Raw genomic sequence first — 18872 nt, 5'->3', positions numbered from 1 at the left:
TTCTATTTATTTTAACTAGGTAGAATAGTTACTAAATAATTATTAACTATTTAATAACTACCTAGCTAAAATAAATACAAAAGTACCTGTAAAATAAAACCTAACCTAAGTTACAATTACACCTAACGCTACACTATAATAAAATAAATTAACTAATTTAACAACAATAAATACAATTAAATTAAATTATCTAACGTACAAAAAACAAACACTAAATTACAGAAAATAATAAACAAATTACAATATTTTTAAACTAATTACACCTACTCTAAACCCCCAACAAAATAAAAAGCCCCCCCCAAAATAAAAAAGCCCTACCCTACACTAAATTACAAATAGCCCTTAAAAGGGCCTTTTGCGGGGCATTGCCCCAAAGTAATCAGCTCTTTTACCTGTAAAAAAAATTACAAATCCCCCCCCAACATTAAAACCCACCACCCACACAAGCAATCCTACTCTAAAACCCACCCAATACCCCCTTAAAAAAACCTAACACTAACCCCTTGAAGTCTTAATCCAACCGGGCCTAAGTCCTCAACGAAGTCGGGAGAAGTCTTCATCCAAGCCGGCGAAGTGGTCCTCCAGACGGGCAGAAGTCTTCATCCAGACGGCATCTTCTATCTTCATACATTCGGCGCGGAGCGGGTCCATCTTCAAGACATCCGACGCGGAGCATCCTCTTCAATCAACGGCTAACACAGAATGAAGGTACCTTTAAGTGACATCATCCAAGATGGCGTCCCTTCAATTCCGATTGACTGATAGAATTCTATCAGCTAATCGGAATTAAGGTAAAAAACATTCTATTGGCTGATGCAATCAGCCAATAGGATTGAAGTTCAATGCTATTGGCTGATCCAATCAGCCAATAGAATGCAAGCTCAATCTTATTGGCTGATTGGATCAGCCAATTTGTAAGAGAACTGATTACTTTGGGGCAATGCCCCGCAAAAGGCCCTTTTTATGGGCTATTTGTAATTTAGTGTAGGGTAGGGCTTTTTTATTTTGGGGTGGGCTTTTTTATTTTGTTAGGGGGATTAGATTAGGTGTAATTAGTTTAAAAATCTTGTAATTTGTTTATTATTTTCTGTAATTTAGTGGGGTTTTTTTTGTACTTTAGATAATTTTATTTAATTGTATTTAATTTAGGGAATTAATTTAATTATAGTGTAGTGTTAGGTGTAATTGTAACTTAGGTTAGGTTTTATTTTACAGGTAACTTTGTATTTATTTTAGCTAGGTAGTTATTAAATAGTTCATAACTATTTAATAACTATTCTACTTAGTTAAAATAAATACAAACTTGTCTGTAAAATAAAAATAAACCATAAGCTAGTTACAATGAAACTATTAGTTATATTGTAGCTATCTTAGGGTTTATTTTACAGGTAAGTATTTAGTTTTAAATAGGAATCTTTTAACCCCTTAATGACCGAGGACGTGCAAAAAAAAAGGCAGTTAACGCCTGAGGACGTACCCTGCACGTCCTCGGTGTGGAAAGCAGCTGGAAGCGATCCTGCTCGCTTCCAGCTGCTTTCCGGTTATTGCAGTGATGCCTCGATATGGAGGCATCCTGCAATAACCTTACATGGCCATCCGATGCAGAGAGAGCCACTCTGTGGCCCTCTCTGCACCGGACATCGATGGCCGGTATCGTTGGTGGGTGGGAGCCGACTTGGGAGGCGCGTGGGCGGCCATCGGTGTGCCGTGTGACGTCGAGGGGGGCAGGATCGGGGGCGGGACAGAGAGCTGTTTGGGAGGGATCAGGGGGTCTGATGTTTCAGGTGGGAGGCTGAGCTCTACACTAAATCTAATATTAACCCTGCAAGCTCCCTACAAGCTACCTAATTAACCCCTTCACTGCTAGCCATAATACACGTGTGATGCGCAGCGGCATTTAGCAGCCTTCAAAATACCAAAAAGCAACGTCAAAGCCATATATGTCTGCTATTTCTGAACAAAGGGGATCCCAGAGAAGCATTTACAACCATTTGTGTCATAACTGCACAAGCTGTTTGTAAATGATTTCAGTGAGAAACCTAAAATTTTGAAAAATTTTACGTTTTTTTTAATTTGATCGCATTTGGCAGTGAAATGGTGGCATGAAATATACCAAAATGGGCCTAGATCAATACTTGGGGTTGTCTACTACACTACACTAAAGCTAAAATTACCCCAAAAAGCTCCCTACATGCTCCCTAATTAACCCCTTCACTGCTGGGCATAATACACGTGTGGTGCGCAGTGGCATTTAGTGGCATTCTAATTACCAAAAAGCAACACCAAAGCCATATAAGTATGCTATTTCTGAACAAAGGGGATCCCAGAGAAGAATTTACAACCATTTGTGCCATAATTGCACAAGCTGTTTGTAAATGATTTCAGTGAGAAACCTAAAGTTTGTGAAAAAATTTGTGAAAAAGTGAACGATTTTTTTTATTTGATTGCATTTGGCGGTGAAATGGTGCCATGAAATATACCAAAATGGGCCTAGATCAATACTTTGGGATGTCTACTAAAAAAATATATATATACATGTCAATGGATATTCAGAGATTCCTGAAAGATATCAGTGTTCTAAAGTAACTAGCGCTAATTTTGAAAAAAAAAATGGTTTGGAAATAGCAAAGTGCTACTTGTATTTATTTCCCTATAACTTGCAAAAAAAGCAAAGAACATGTAAACATTGGGTATTTCTAAGCTCAGTATAATATTTAGAAACTATTTAGCATAGGTTTTTTTTGGTGGTTGTAGATATGTAACAGATTTTGGGGGTCAAAGTTAGAAAAAGTGGGTTTTTTTTCAATTTTTCCTCATATTTTATAATTTTTTTTATAGTAAATGATAAGATATGATGAAAATATTGGTATCTTTAGAAAGTCCATTTAATGGCGAGAAAAATGGTATATAATATGTGTGGGTACAGTAAATGAGTAAGAGGAAAATTACAGATAAACACAAACACCGCAAAAATGTAAAAATAGCCTTGGTCCCAAACGGACAGAAAATGGAAAAGTGCTGTGGTCATTAAGGGGTTAATTATATTTAAGTTAGGGGGTGTTAGGTTTAGGATTAGACTTTGGTTTAGGGGTTAATAACTTTAATATAGTGGTAGCGACGTTGGGGGCGGCATATTAGGGGTTAATAATATTTAACTAATGTTTGCGAGGTGGGAGTGCAGCGGTTTAGGGGTTAATATGTTTATTATAGTGGCGGCGACGTTGGGGGCAGCAGATTACGGGTTAATAAATGTAGGTAAGTGGCAGCGACATAGGGGGTGGCAGATTAGGGGTTAATAAATATAATGTAGGTGTCGGCGATGTTGGAGGCAGCAGATTAGCGGTTCATAAGTGTAATGTAGGTGGCGGCGGTTTCTGGAGCGGCAGATTAGGGGTTAATAATATAATGTAGGTTGCGGCGATGTTGGGGGAGGCAGATTATGGGTTAATAAGTGTAAGATTTGGGGTGTTTAGACTCGGGGTTCATGTTAGGGTGTTAGGTGTAGACATAAAATGTTTTACCCCATAGGAATCAATGGGGCTGCGTTAAGGAGCTTTACGCTGCTTTTTTCATCCGGCTCTCCCCGTTGATACCTATGGGGAAATCGTGCACGAGCATGTTACAACAGCTCACCGCTAACATAAGCAGTGCTGGTATTGGAGTGCGGTAAGGAGCTCAATTTTGCACAACACTCACTTCTTGTCTTGGTTGTAAAAATCCGTAATACCAGCGCTGTCTGTAAGTGAGCGGTGAGCATAAACTGTACTGCATAGCCTCTAACGCAAATCTCATAATCTAGGTGTTAGTTTTGAAGATCCAATATGTTTCTTGTTTACAGAGTATGGGTAGCTTGTCTCCACCCCTAGGTGGTGTTCTGAGCTGTTCTATAGCCTGCCACCTAAAGTAGGTCACATCCTGATGATGGAAGTCTATAAAATGTGTATAAAGTGCAGAGCATGTACGTTTGTTATAGATATAGGACAAATGTTACCTACCTCTCTTGTGGTCCTACCCTCTTGTGGTCCTACCTGTATATTATTTTTTGCAATTAGTACATTCAATGATGTATATGACAAATGTACTTTTGCAATAAATGCAACCTTTAGTATTGAATTGTTCTCCCTTGATATGGGATTTAAATGTGGTAGAAATATTGATATGATCACATGACGTGCATGTCTTACGACCAAACTTATAGGTTCCATTGTACCGCATCCAAGATGACCCAGAATTAGTTTCTGTCCTTGGCATGCTAGGGGCAAGAATATTGCCCAATGTCACATTTCTTTTGGGAACAAACATGCACCCCTATTCAATGGTTTTTCTTAAGCTTTTGTCCCCCATAAGTATTGGTAAATTTTTCTTTATTATTCGACACACATCTTCATATTGGTTTGAATATGATGTAATAAACTTTGGTTTACATGGGTTGGACAATTTGGTGTTATTAGTGGATTCTCCCTTTCTTTCGAACAGGTTCTCCCTTTCTACATCCTTGCTTTCAAAAAATGATTTGTCTATTAGTTTTTTTGGGTAGCCCCTCCTAAGCATTCGTGTTCTCAGGTCTCTGCTCTCTAGACGAAAAGTTTCCTCCAGGGAACAGTTCCATTTTGCTCGTAAAAATTGGCTTTTTGCAATGCCCTTAACTACATGTTGTGGATGACAACTTCGAAAATGTAAAAGGCTGTTGCCTGAAATAGGTTTTTGATAGAGAGCAGATATTACCTTACTTCCTTTCCTGTCTCCCAAAAGGGTGATGTCCAAAAAAATAATTTTGTTTTTTTGCCATTCATAAGTAAACTGCAGTCCCACATCATTATTGTTCAGGGTAGCAACAAAATCACTGGCAGTCTGTGAATTTGATGACCATACAAAAAGTAGGTCATCAATAAATCTAACATATTTAACTATATGCTCTGAAGGGGCGGTACTACCTCCATAGACGTGGCTCCTCTTCCACCAACCCATAAACAGATTGGTATAGGAGGGAGCAAACTTGGCTCCATCGCAGTTCCACGTCTCTGGAGGTAGTAGCGCCCCTGAAACATAAAAATATTGTGTTCCAATAAGAATTTAACAATTCTAACAATCAAGGTTTTAGATTTCAATGACAAATCTGTAAGTTGGTTCAGAAAAAAAGCATTAAGGCCATGGACATGCGGGATGGAGGAGTACAGGGACACCACATCAACTGTTAGCCAACTGTACTCCTCCCTCCAGCTAACTGGCTCTATGAGTTGTAGTGTGTGTGATGTAGCCCTAATATAACTAGGAAGCAAAAGAACCAGTGGCTGCAAATAGTTATTAACCCATTTGGATAGTGGCTCTAATAAAGATCCAATACCAGCCACTATCGGTCTCCCTTTTACGTTTGTCAAACTCTTATGAACTTTTGGGAGGTGGTGGAAGATAGGTGTCACTGGATCAGTGACCATGCACTGTCTAGCTGTTTCCTTATCCATTAGACCCTCCTCCACCACCTCATCCAAAAGATAAGATAATTCTCTTGCGAATGCTGCAGTCAGATTCTTAGATAGGACTGTGTAGGTGTCAGTATCACTAAGTTGTCTTAGTGCCTCGTTAGTGTAATCTATCATATCCTTGACCACTACGCTCCCTCCTTTGTCGGACTGCCTAATAACTATTTGTTTTTTTTTGTAGATTTAGTAAAGCCTCTCTTTGTTTGTTGGTAAGATTTGGAGGATTAGAATCCAAGGAATTATAGAGGTCTGTGAGGTCTTCAACGACCCTTTCATGAAATATTTCAAGTAATTTACCTCTTGCCTGTGTCACGCTCAGCTGCTGGGAAGCTCTGCAGTCCTCTCTGTGTGCTTGATTGACAGGTGTCTGAGCCACCCCTTCCTGATAATGTCACAACCAGGCTTTTTATTCTGGCTTCCTGTTTCTCCAGTGTCCGTTTGTTTGTTAACTTTTAGGCTTCTGTTAGGATTTCGCTGAGGAATCTCTCTAACTGCTGCTTTTCTGTTTCCAATCTCTTCAAGGATTTACTATGCTGGATTAACCTTCAACCTCCTGAATACCTGTCTCCAAACAATGCAAGTACTGTTTGTTTTGTGAAACTTTCAATCTTCCTGTTTACCTGCTGCAATCCCTGCATATTCAGACTACTCTGTGTAGTGCAAACTATTCAAATACTGTTATTTCTGTGAATCCTTCAATCTGCATGTTTACCTGTTTCCAAACTCTGCAAATACAATTATTCAGTGTAAACCTTCAAACTGCTTGATATCCTGTTGCCAGTCTCCACAAGTACTGATTAATCTGTGTTAACCTTCAAATTACCAGCTTACCTGTTGCTATCACTGCAAGTTCTGACAACACAGTGTTAACCTTCAAACTGCCTGATTACCTGTTGCATACTCTGCAAAGACTGTCTACACAGTGTTAACTCTCAAACTGCCTGATTACCTGTTGCATACTCTGCAAAGACTGTCTACACAGTGTTAACTCTCAAACTGCCTGATTACCTGTTGCATACTCTGCAAAGACTTCTACTCAGTGTTAACCCTCAAACTGCCTGATTACCTGTTGCATACTCTGCAAAGACTGTCTACACAGTGTTAACCTTCAGACTGCCTGATAACAAATGACCTACTCCTGCATTATTAACTGTTTCCTGTTTTACCCTTCTTCTGTCTGAGTATAAGTGACTTTCCCTGCTCTCCTGATTCTGTGGAAGGCATTTCCTGAAACCAGTTCCTTATTCAGAAGTCTATCTGGCTGATATCATGAATTACTTTGGCACAGGCTAACCCTGCTCCATATTGTGAGTACTTTGTTTTTTGGAGGTTGTCGTGGGGTCACGTCCTGGATTAAATTCAGAGTGCAAGGGTGTTGTTTAAGTTCGCTCTTGCATTTGGGTCTACTTCTGGATATTTCCTAACCTGACATTATCACTACTTAGATCTTCAAGAGTGACTATGTTACACGTATCCACAAAATAAATATTATTACCATCAACTGTGCTAGTATTAGAGGTACCAATTTCTTCTAAATTCAACTGTACACTGTCTTAGAAATATTTCTTAAGTGTTAGATCTCTGACCAATTTATTAAGATCAAGGATAGTCTGAAAAAGATAAAATTTTCTCAACGGGACAAAGCCCAAACCCAAATTGAGCAATCTAATTTCAATTTCCGTCAACTGATATGTAGAAATATTAATTACCATATTTATTGGTATTTGTTTGTTTGTTTGTTTTTTCCCTCTTAGGGTATATCTCATCTGTTTCGCATTCCCCTTTCTGTTGGTACCCTCTACGGTTTGTCCTACCCCCTGGAATTGTATGGGGGCCTCCTGAAAAACCTGGGGATTGGTGCTGGACTTCTATAACTGTATATGAGTTGGTATGGGACCATTGGTTTTTGGTCTAGATCCCTGATCTGGATAAACTTTTAAAATACTTTTATGTGTGCTAGCTCCCACGCTATTAGTCAAGGATACATTAGCTGGCTCATCCAGTTCAGTCCCCCTGAGACTTATCTAATTGTGCCTAAGCACTTTAAACAATGAGTTTGCACATATGCAAATCATACATGTTAGTAGGTTTGCATAGGGTTAAATTGTTTGGCTACTTGTTTTTAACCAATGAGACCATAGTGTGTTTAGCTTAAATGGGAGGACCCCCTAACAGGTGTTATTCTATGACTACGGTCAATATGACAGAAACCGGTCAGATTCAGCTTTGCCTCTAAGCTTAACCCCATGTTTTTGTATGTTCACATACATTTTTTTTTTTAAATAGTTTTATTAAGATTCACGGTAAGGCATACAATAGTGAAATAGCAATACATATTAAACAAATAAATGATTAAAAAAAGGAAAAAATAAATAAAAAATGAAGTTATAAACATTTGTGAGATCAACACAAATAAGTTATGCCTATTAGACTATATACCCTCTAAAGAGCTATAAGGCCACTCTAGGACCTTGAAATGATATAAAGCTAATCAGTAAAGAAGGTAACTGAAAACAGTACAAGATCACTCATGGGTCTCAATTATCAAATCTTATTTTTCTTGTTTTAAGGGGAGGGATTATGAAGTAGGGATGGTACAGTTGTATACATGTTCCATACGTGTGGACTAGTACAGGTAAAACCCAGAGAGTGACAATATATGGGTATGACATATTTATAGTCTATTACAATGTCAGTATATTTATAAGAATCTTAGTAGTGCTATCCAAAATTATATATCAGTTTATGGCAGGGTTATAAACACAATGCAAAAAAATAGCAACCCTAATCAACCATGCATCTACTAGACCATACAATTAATATAAATACCTGAATTCTTTTATTTAGTTAATATCCATGAACATATTGAAATATATTTGCAATAAAAGGAAACTAAATAATAATATAGGCGCTTGAAAACTATTTAAATATGCTATGCAAAATTCCTACACGCTTATCTTAAGAAACCAGCCTTATATACAAGTCTTTTAACATCCAAGCAATACAATTCTAAACAGTGTTTATAAAACAATAGGATAATATATATATTCTGCTATTTAACTGCAATTTATCCTAATACAATATTGACTTAAAACACCAGAACTTTCACAGACAAATCACTTAGTCTACCAAATACAAATTTAAATAATATCTAGGCTGGGGTTACCAATTAAAAATACAATTTATTTATTTGACTCTGCCAGACCCAGCAATAGTAATTGTTTACTTTAAATGCTTGCATACAAATAGGTAGGCTAAGAGCTATCTAGGACAATGACAGACAGTTTAAAAGTATAATCTGCTCTTTAAATCTATTAACTGTAAAGGCTATGCATATGACTTATCTTACAAAACCCAGAAAACTGTATCTTTAAACTGCAGTGACTTTAAAATATCACATGTAATTAGCAGCCCTTTTCTTATACTCTATATATACGTTACCAAAATAGATAGTTCAGTTACCAAGGATTCCTTGTTTCATCTCAGAAAATATATAAGTAAATTTTTGCAATCACTGAGAAAAAGGTAGATCACTTGTTTAGAATAAATGTATTTTGGACGCCCAGCAGTGTATCATTCAAGTCAGCAAAATCTGTCCTAATTCTTCCTCATGCATTCACTTAAATAACTTTTTCATTCATTGATGAAACCATGGGAGTGGCCCTACGAGATCTGACCATCCCATTGGTTAGGTGGGATGTCTATTTGGATTGGCCCTTGGTCACCACGGAAACGCATCCTTTAAGCAGTTAAATCTCAACTGCTATACCGGTATCGGCCCTTCGGTGGTAGCAGATAGCATAAAACAAATTCATCCTTAACATTTCTAAAACATTTTTAGACAGTGAAATATTTCTTTAAACTATGTAATAGCTGCCATAATTTCTTGTATTAATTTCTCTCAACATCAATCATAGATGGAGCAGCGTCAGATTAATTTCCTGATCGTTTTGATATGAAACATCAAATACATCTAGCATTATATTAAAATAATTTATATTTCATTTAGCCTAACAGAAAATTTATATCTCATAGTCATATCACATCAAAGTAACTTCCATATCTTCATCTCACTATATTTTAAAAGATGTATTTGAAACTTTATAAATATTTATTGCACATTCATATGATATGATATTTCATTTCATGCAGGCATTCCATCTGAAATAAAGTAATAAGTGTCATTAATTATTTCTTTCCAGGTCCACAAATATTTATTTATATTCTTAAAAACACAGAGGCTCAGTAAGATCTTTTATGTTTTCAAAACATATATCATTTCTATGTATATCTGAATTTATTTCCTATATATTTTATTTGAAATCTAACTACAGTTGCTTTGAAATCATAATGTAAGCCATGTGTCTTCACTGTGTTATCCTAACCCCAGACACAATGTCTGTGTCACGTGTATTCTGATGTTATCAGCCACACACTTAACAGGCAGCCGTCAATTTTCAGCTCCTTTTGTTGGCAGGAAGTTCATATATGAGTGTGTATCCAGGCTCTTCTTCTTTTGCTCACCACATGGGGTACAGAGTGCTATGAAATTTGCACTTCCTAATTAAGAAGCAAATGTTTTTCTTTGTTTCTTGGGACCTGTTGTCTGTAGCTCAGCCTGGAGATGTATATTCAATTTGTGAAGGTTTCTGTCTGACATCAGAATTTAAACCTTATTCCAGTAATATCTGATACAAATATGGTTTCATACATAAACATATTTCCCTGTCCTATTGACATACATATATATATAAATATGTATTTACCTGTGCCCTGACAACAAATAAAATTAGAATCATCAAACAATGCAATCAAAAAGAGGGGCATGAGAATCTAGCCTACTTGGATTGCCTATAAACCCATAATGAATGCTATATGGGTTTCACCCTAGATGGGTTCTTGCTTATATATGAGAAGTACATAGTTTTCATGCTATATAGTGTCATAATAAACTGTAAACAAATATATAGTCTAAATAGTAAGGAACATGTGGTAACTATTCCTCTCAAGCTGCATTCAATATATATATGTACATACATCAGACTATGCTATTAATTATAAATAAACAGGGATGTCAAATCATATGTTCACATACATTTTTAATGGAATAAAGTTCATGTTTTTCTACTACTTGGCTTCGTTTTTGGTACTTTTTATAACATTTACATTTGTTTTAGTTAAAGGGATATGAAACCCAAAAATGGTCTTTTGTGATTCAGACAGAGCATACCATTTCTAAATAGTTTCCAATTAACTTCTATTACCAGATTTGCTTTGTTCCCATTGATTTTCTGTGTTGAAGAGATACCTAGGTAGGCGTCTGGAGCACTATATGACAAGATAATGCTGCGATCTAGTGCTCTTGTAAATGAATAACATTCTTGTAAAACTGCTGCCATATAGTGCTCAAAAAATGGTCCGGCTCCTAAGCATTTGTTCCTGCTTTTCAACAAAAGCTACCTAGAGAACAAAGAAAATGTGATATGAGAAGTAAATTAGAATGTTGTTTAAAATCACATGCTGTATCTAAATCATGAAAGATCATTTTTGGGTTTTATATCCCTTTAAACTAATGTAAATGTTCCTAAGCTACAGCTGAAAAAGTTCACCTGTAGCTTTATACTTACCTATGCACGCTGGAGAGCTGCATTAACCTGCTCCTCTTCTTCAGAGTCCCGCCCATGCTAATAGGAAACTTAGCACAGCCGCTCCCAGGGCCTGCACTAAAGGACCTTCTCCTATATTATTCTGGCCATGGTTTTGTGAAGACGAGGAGCAGGTTAGTGTGGCTCTCCAGCGCTCAAGTGTAAACATTTAACCCCTGAAAGGTAATTTAAAGAATACTGAAAAATGTCATCAGTATTTTTTGTTTTCTTTAAAAAAAATTGACGCATTTATTCAGATATCTGTTTTTCTTTATGAATTTGCATTTTGTAACGAAACAAATGCTTCTCTCTAGTGACTATACCTAAACTGTAACTAGGTGGGGTCTGTCAATGGAAGTGGTGTAAAAACAATTATGGTATATACATATAGGGCCATATTACAAGTGGCGTGCTAAATATATGTTTTGCTCTCACGCTAACACAGCTGTAAGTAAACTTTTAATTTTGGTGGGTTAGCACATATACTTAGTGCAAGAGTGAAACCCAATGCACTTCAGGACTTCGGATACCACACTAACTTTTTATCCCCAAAGACTTCAATGGAGAGCACTTTTAAATAAAAATGAACACTCGTCGCTCGTACGCTGACCTGATACCACGTTAGACCAACTGCACTAAACCAGAAAGGAAGTTATTAAAATTTCACATTCCAATGTTCTTTTAATTGTTAAATTTAAATATATATATGATTATTGTTTTGTAAATTATATACTGTCTACTAGTCTTAAAGCCCGTTTACACGGGCAATTTTTTGTATTACAGCAGCGGTCCCACCCCTTGCTCTCTCTCTCTCCCCCTCTCTTTTGTGCTCTCTCCCTCTCTCTTTTTTGCGCTCTCTCCCCCTCTCTTTTGCTCTTTCTCGCTCCGCCTTTCTTTTGCTCTCTCCTCCCTCTCTTTTGCTCTCTCTCCCCCCTCTTTTTTGCTCTCTTTCCCCCTCTCTTTTGTGCTCTCTCCCCCTCTCTTTTGCGCTCTCTGTCGCTCCACCTCTCTTTTGCTCTCTCTCCCTCTTCTCTTTTGCTCCCTCTCTCCCCCTCTCTTTTGCTTTCTCTCCCCCCTCTCTTTTGCTCTCTCTCCCCCTCACTTTTGTGCTATCTCTCCCCCCTCTCTTTCATGCTTTCTCTCTCCCCCCTCTGTTTTGCATTCTCTCTCTTTTGCGCTCTCTCTCCCCCCTCTTTTGCACGCTCTCTCTCCCCCTCTCTTTTGCACTCTCTCCCCCTCTCTTTTGCACTCTCTCTCTCCCCCCCCTCTCTTTTGCACTCTCTCCCCCCCTCTCTTTGCTCCCTCTCTCCCCCTCTATTGTGCTTTCTCTCCCCCTCTCTTTTGCTCTCTCCCCCCTCTCTTTTGCTCTCTCTCCCCCTCTCTTTTGCTCCCTCTCTCCCCCTCTCTTTTGCTTTCTCTCCCCCCTCTCTTTTGCTCTCTCTCCCCCTCTCTTTTGCCCTCTCTCTCCCCCTCTCTTTACACTCTCTCTCTCCCCCCTCTCTTTTGCATTCTCTCTCTTTTGTGCTCTCTCCCCCCTCTTTTGCACGCTCTCTCTCCCCCTCTCTTTTGCACTCTCTCTCTCCCCCTCTCTTTTGAGTTCTCTCTCTCCCCCCTTCTCTTTTGTGCTCTCTCCCCCCCTCTCTTTTGCGCTCTCTATCTCCCCCTCTCTTTTGTGCTCTCTCCCTCTCTCTTTTTTGCGCTCTCTCCCCCTCTCTTTTGCTCTTTCTCACTCCACCTTTCTTTTGCTCTCTCTCTCTCCCCCCTCTCTTTTGCTCTCTCTACCCCCTCTTTTTTGCTCTCTCTCCACCTCTCTTTTGTGCTCTCTCCCACTCTCTTTAGCGCTCTCTGTCGCTCCACCTCTCTTTTGCTCTCTCTCCCTCCTCTCTTTTGCTGCCTCTCTCCCCCTCTCTTTTGCTTTCTCTCCCCCCTCTCTTTTGCTCTCTCTCCCCCTCTCTTTTGCACTATCTCTCCCCCTCTCTTTCATGCTCTCTCTTTCCCCCCCCTCTTTTGCATTCTCTCTCTTTTGTGCTCTCCCCCCCCCCCTCTTTGCACGCTCTCTCTCCCCCTCTCTTTTGCGCTCTCTCTCTCTCCCCCTCTCTTTTGTGCTCTCTCCCCCTCTCTTTGCTCCCTCTCTCCCCCTCTATTTTGCTTTTTCTCCCCCTTTCTTTTGCTCTCTCTCCCCCTCTCTTTTGCTCTCTCTCCTCCCTCTCTTTTGCTTTAATTGTTAAATTTAAATATATATATGATTATTGTTTTGTAAATTATATACTGTATCTACTAGTCTTAAAGCCCGTTTACACGGGCCATTTTTTGCAGTACAGCAGCGGTCCCACCCCTTGCTCTCTCTCTCCCCCTCTCTTTTGTGCTCTCTCCCTCTCTCTTTTTTGCGCTCTCTCCCCCTCTCTTTTGCTCTTTCTCGCTCCACCTTTCTTTTGCTCTCTCTCTCCCCCCTCTCTTTTGCTCTCTCTCCCCCCTCTTTTTTGCTCTCTCTCCCCCTCTCTTTTGTGCTCTCTCCCCCTCTATTTTGCGCTCTCTGTCGCTCCACCTCTCTTTTGCTCTCTCTCCCTCTTCTCTTTTGCTCCCTCTCTCTCCCCCTCTCTTTTGCGCTCTCTCCCCCTCTCTTTTGCGTTCTCTCTCTTCCCCCCTCTCTTTTGCACTCTCTCCCCCCTCTCTTTGCTCCCTCTCTCCCCCTCTATTTTGCTTTCTCTCCCCCTCTCTTTTGCTCTCTCTCCCCCCTCTCTTTTGCTCCCTCTCTCCCCCTCTCTTTTGCTTTCTCTCCCCCCTCTCTTTTGCTCTCTCTCCCCCTCTCTTTTGCGCTCTCTCTCCCCCTCTCTTTACACTCTCTCTCTCCCCCCTCTCTTTTGCATTCTCTCTCTTTTGTGCTCTCTCCCCCCTCTTTTGCACGCTCTCTCTCCCCCTCTCTTTTGCACTCTCTCTCTCCCCCTCTCTTTTGAGTTCTCTCTCTCCCCCCCTTATCTTTTGCGCTCTCTCCCCCCTCTCTTTTGCGCTCTCTATCTCCCCCTCTCTTTTGTGCTCTCTCCATCTCTCTTTTTTGCGCTCTCTCCCCCTCTCTTTTGCTCTTTCTCGCTCCACCTTTCTTTTGCTCTCTCTCTCTCCCCCCTCTCTTTTGCTCTCTCTACCCCCTCTTTTTTGCTCTCTCTCCCCCTCTCTTTTGTGCTGTCTCCGACTCGCTTTTGCGCTCTCTGTCGCTCCACCTCTCTTTTGCTCTCTCTCCCTCCTCTCTTTTGCTGCCTCTCTCCCCCTCTCTTTTGCTTTCTCTCCCCCCTCTCTTTTGCTCTCTCCCCCCTCTCTTTTGCACTATCTCTCCCCCTCTCTTTCATGCTCTCTCTCTCCCCCCTCTCTTTTGCATTCTCTCTCTTTTGTGCTCTCTCTCTCCCCCCCTCTTTTGCACGCTCTCTCTCCCCCTCTCTTTTGCTCTCTCTCTCTCTCTCCCCCTCTCTTTTGTGCTCTCTCCCCCTCTCTTTGCTCCCTCTCCCCCCCTCTATTTTGCTTTCTCTCCCCCTTTCTTTTGCTCTCTCTCCCCCTCTCTTTTGCTCTCTCTCCCCCCTCTCTTTTGCTCCCTCTCTCCCCCTCTCTTTTGCTTTCTCTCCCCCCTCTCTTTTGCTCTCTCTCCCCCTCTCTTTTGCACTCTCTCTCTCCCCCCTCACTTTTGCATTCTCTCTCTTTTGTGCTCTCTTTCTCCCCCCTCTTTTGCACGCTCTCTCTCCCCCTCTCTTTTGCACTCTCTCCCCCTCTCTTTTGTGTTCTCTCTCTCCCCCCCTATCTTTTGCGCTCTCTCTCTCCCCCTCTCTTTTGCTCTGTCCCTCTCCCCTTTTTTTTGCTCTCTCTCTCTCCATCCCTCTCTTTTGATCTTTCTCTGCATCCCTCTCTTTTGCTCTCTCTCCCCCTCTCTTTTGCTCTCCCCCCTCTCTTTTGCCCTTTCCAGTCAAATACCCTTAACCCCTTACTTATAAATATAAGTATAAATATATACACATAATAGCCCTTTCCAGTCAAACACATTATAATATAAAATATATATTTTAAAGGGATAGCAAACACCAAAAATGTTATTATTTAAAAAGATAGATAATCCCTTAATTTGCCATTCCCCAGCTTTGCATAGCTAACACTGTTATAGAAATAACATAAATTATGTAAGAATTTACCTGATAAATTAATTTATTTCATATTGGCAAGAGTCCATGAGCTACTGACGTATGAGATATACAATCCTACCATGAGGGGAAAAGTTTCCCAAACCTCAAAATGCCTATAAATACACCCCTCATCACACCCACAATTCAGTTTAACAAATAGCCAAGAAGTGGGGTGATAAAGAAAGGAGTTAAAAGCACCAACAAAGAAATTTGGAAATAATTGTGCTTTATACAAAAAATCAAAACCACCACAAAAAGGGTGGGCCTCATGGACTCGCGCCAATATTAAAGAAATTCATTTATCAGGTAAGTTTTAACATAAATTATGTTTTCTTTCATGTAATTGGCAAGAGTCCATGAGCTAGTGACGTATGGGATAGCAATACCCAAGATGTGGAACTCCACGCAAGAGTAACTAAAGAGGGAGGGATAAAAATAAAAAATAGCCATTTCTTGCTGAAAAAATAATCCACAACCCAAAATATAAGTTAATTCTCATTAAATGAAAAGAAAAAACTTAAAACATAAGCAGAAGAATCAAACTGAAACAGCTGCCTGAAGAACTTTTCTACCAAAAACTGCTTCCGAAGAAGTGAATACTTAAAAAATGGTAGAATTTAGTAAATGTATGCAAAGAAGACCAAGTTGCTGCTTTGCAAATCTGATCAACTGAAGCTTCATTCTTAAAAGTCCACGAAGTGGAGACTGATCTAGTAGAATGAGCTGTAATTCTCTGAGACGGGGCTTGACCCGACCCCAAATAAGCTTAATGAAACCAAAGCTTTAACCACGAAGCCAAGGAAATGTCAGAAGCCCTTTGACCTTTCCTAGAACCAAAAAAGATAACAAATAGACTAGAAGTCTTCCTGAAATCTTTTGTAGCTTTAACATAATATTTCAAAGCTCTTACCACATCCAAAGAATGTAATGGATTTCTCCAAAGAATTCTTAGGATTAGGACACAAGGAAGGAACAACAAATTCTCTATTAATGTTGTTAGAAATTACAACCTTAAGAAAAATATTTAAATGAAGTCCACAAAACCACCTTATCCTGATGAAAAATCAGAAAGGAGATTCACAATAAAGAGTAGCTAATTCAGAAACACTTCTAGCAGAAGAGATGGCCAAAAGGAACAACACTTTCCAAGAAAGTAGTTTAATATCCAAAGAACGCATAGGCTCAAATGGAGGAGCCTGTAAAGCCCACAAAACCAAATTAAGACTCCAAGGAGGAGAGATTGATTTAATGACAGGCTTGATACAAACCAAAGCCTGTTAAAGCAGTGAATATCAGGAAGCTAAGCAATCTTTCTGTGATATAGGACAGAAAAAGCAAAGATTTATCCCTACAAGGAACTTGCAGACAAAACCTTATCCAAACCATCCTGAAGAAACTGAAAAAATTCTAGGAATTCTGGAAGAATGCCAAGCAAATTTATGAACAGAACACCATGAAAATAAGTCTTCCAAACTCGATAATAAATCTTTCTAGAAACAGATTTACGAGCCTGTAACATAGCATTAATCACTGAGTCAGAGAAGCCTCTATGACTAAGCACTAGGCTTTCAATTCCCATACCTTCAAATATAATGATTTGAGATCCTGATGGAAAAAACAGACCTTGAAACAGAAGATCTGACCTAAATGGAAGAGGCCAAGGTTGGCAACTGGACATCCGAACAAGATCCGCATACCAACACCTGTGAGGCCATGCTGGAGCTACCAGCAATACAAATGACTGTTTCATGATGATTTTGGATATCACTCTTGGAAGAAGAACTAGAGGTGGGAAAATATAAGCAGGTTGGTAGCACCAAGGAAGTATCAATGCAACCACTGCTTACGCCTGAAAATCCCTGGACCTGGACAGGTACCTAGGAAGTTTCTTGTTTAAATGAGAAACCATCAGATCTATTTCTGGAAAACCCCACATCTAAACAATCTGAGAAAACACATCTGTATGGAGAGACCACTCCCCCGGATGTAAAGTCTGATGGCTGAGATAATCCGCTTCTAAATTGTCTACACCTGGGATATGTACCACAGAAATTAGACAAGAGATGGATTCCGCCCAAAATGTATACTTCTATCATAGCTAGTGGACTGTGAGTCCCACCCTGATAATTGACATATGCCACAGCTGTGATATTGTCTGTCTGAAAACAAATGAACGGTTCTCTCTTCAACAGAGGCCAAGCCTGAAGAGCCCTGAAAATAGCACGGAGTTCCAAAATAATGATTGGCAATCTCGCCTCTTGAGAATTCCAAACCCCTTGTGCTGTAAGAGATCCCCAAACAGCTCCATAACCTGAAAAGACTTGCATCTGTTGTGATCACAGTCCAGGTTGGACAAACCAAAGAGGCCCCTAGAACTATACGATGGTGATCTAACCACCAAGTCAGAGATAGTCAAACACTGGGATTTAAGGATATTAATTGTGATGTCCTTATATAATCCCTGCACCATTGATTCATCATACAAAGCTGGAGAGGTCTCATATAAAGACGAGCAAAGAGATGCTGCAGTCATGAGACCTAAAACTTCCATGCACATAGCTACTGAAGGGAATAATTGAGACTGAAGGTTCCAACAAGCTGAAACCACTTTAAATTGTCTCTTGTCTGTTAGAGAAAGAGTCATGGACACTGAATCTATCTGTAAACCTAAAAAGGTGACCCTTGTCTGAGGAATCAAGGAACTTTTTGGTAAATTGATCCTCCAACCATGTCTTTGAAGAAACAACAGTAGTTGATTCATGTGAGATTCTGCAGAATGTAAAGACTGAGCAAGTATCAAGATATCGTCCAGATAAGGAAAAACCACAACACCCCGCTCTCTGATAACAGAGAGTTGGACACCAAGAACCTTTAAAAAGATTCATAGAGATGTTGCTAGGCCAAAAAGGAAGAGCAACAAATTGGTAATGCTTGTCTAAAAAAGAGAATCTCAGGGGGGGCGGAGCCGACCATGGACTGAAATGGCCGCACAGTTATGAAGCTCTGAAATCCTTAGACACAGTTAGGGCATAATATCCCACTTATTTCAGCTTTTGTCACAAAAGATGCACTGGAGATATAACACTCCTTCAGGCACAGAAATGGTTGGTAACAGGAGGACTGGTTAGCGCAACCACACTGCACATGAAGAAGCGCCATTAATATCAGACACAGAACGGACTTACACCCACAGGCAGGACAAGCCGATAATGGAGCAATAACCGCTCACCGCAAGTCTGACTTGATTCCACTCCAGGGGATAAGCAACTACCCGGTCACTGAATGAGCGCGGTATTACGGCAGATAGCTGCAGGAGCTGATCAAGGCGGCCACAAATCACAACGGCGTGTATTGAAGGTGAGCGCCATGTTTTAACATTGCAAACGTGCGGAGGGCGGGCTGGCTGCATATTACTACCGCACATAATTTGGATCACTTAACCCTGAGCAGCGTATATACCGAGAAGGGGATTCTCCTTTTTACCGCTAGACACATAGTGAAAATTACCGCTGGGGAATCCCTACAGGGGCCATATTAGTTAGCCTGTGCACATTGACCACGTGGTGTAAAACAAAATAGTTTAACCA

The sequence above is a fragment of the Bombina bombina genome, chromosome 1, assembly GCF_027579735.1.
Source record: "Bombina bombina isolate aBomBom1 chromosome 1, aBomBom1.pri, whole genome shotgun sequence".
Lineage (NCBI taxonomy): Eukaryota > Metazoa > Chordata > Amphibia > Anura > Bombinatoridae > Bombina > Bombina bombina.
Note: the sequence above shows the minus strand (reverse complement) of the source record.